The following is a 1,370-nucleotide window of genomic DNA, read 5'->3' on the forward strand; positions in this document are numbered from 1 at the left end:
GGGTATTACAGGGTATTACAAGGTATTACACAGTATTACAAAGTATTACAAAGTATTACACAGTATTACAAAGTATTACACAGTATTACGGGGTATTACACAGTATTACTCTGTATTACACGGTATTACGCGGGTATTACACGGTATTACTGGCATCGTGTACAGGGTATTACGCAAGGTAAAACCCCCTCGGATATGTTTTATCTTTCCCCATTTAGGTTTTCGAAAATTTCGGTCACGGGCGTAAATAATGGCGGTGTCGACTACTGGGCCAGAAAAAGACATCTGTTCCAGTAGTCGACACTCACTTTATTTTGAGGGTGTGCTACCTTCATACGGGCTAATTCCGACAACTAGGGCCCTTTGTCAACGTGAAATGTTGTTGGGATCGTGTGTCCTTAATTTTCTAGTTCGTAATACATCAGAATGACATCAGTAAAGCACCAGGTGTCAATACTGTGCCGAATGATAGTTTGCGTTCAGTGCCCCATTTTTGTAAAGCATTTCTCTGGGAATGTGCCCTGATTGCTTGAGAGAAGTGTTAACAGACACAAGGGTCGAGGGGGGGGGGGGAACCCCAATTTCACCGCTGCAGTCCGAGCGGCTGCCCGCTAGGTTTGAGTGAAAATCTGGGATTAAACAAGTATACCTGGCAAAAGTACTTCAAGATATCCCAAGACTTGCGAAACAGTAAATTCTGGTTCAATGTCTGACCTTTAACCCCTCTCTAAGGGTTCGAAGTTGGGTCATTGAGGGAAATTGACACATTTCACCCCCCTGGGCTCCCGTAGGCATAATCCCGGGAACGGCTATATGCGGAGATATATATGCTATATAAGGAGATAACTCAGAAGTCGATACGATGTGATAACATCTTCAGCTTGCCCACAAGACATTTTAGTTGACTAACTAAAGTTTAATTAGCAAGCTATTGCCGGCACTCCCCTCCCTTGGTTTTTGTATATCCCAGCGTGTCGTCCTATACATTATTAGGTGTGCTTTGACGCGACAGAACTGTTTTATTTTAGACTAATTGCTCTATGAAAATTGTTTTCCAATAGCCAAGAAACGACTTTTTTTTGAGCCAGAAAAAATCGTTTTTCACCATATTTCAAGAAAGGTCACCTGGAGGCCGAAAAAGCCGAACAGCACCTCGCAAAGAGGGCTGAGAAGGACACCCTGATGGCCAAAAAGACGACCGAGAGGCGTAGGCAGGCTATCCAGGCTGCAGGGACCCGTCAGACTTGGCAATTCGGGTAAAATGACACAGTGTCGACTACTGGGCCAGGCAGTGTCGACTACTGGGCCAAAGGTGCCGACTACTGGGCCAATGAACACTGTTTTTCGTTTTACATTTTTGTGTACAAAAA

The sequence above is a fragment of the Frankliniella occidentalis genome, unplaced genomic scaffold (assembly GCF_000697945.3).
Source record: "Frankliniella occidentalis isolate FOCC.00 unplaced genomic scaffold, Focc_3.1 Scaffold206, whole genome shotgun sequence".
Taxonomy (NCBI): Eukaryota; Metazoa; Arthropoda; class Insecta; order Thysanoptera; family Thripidae; genus Frankliniella; species Frankliniella occidentalis.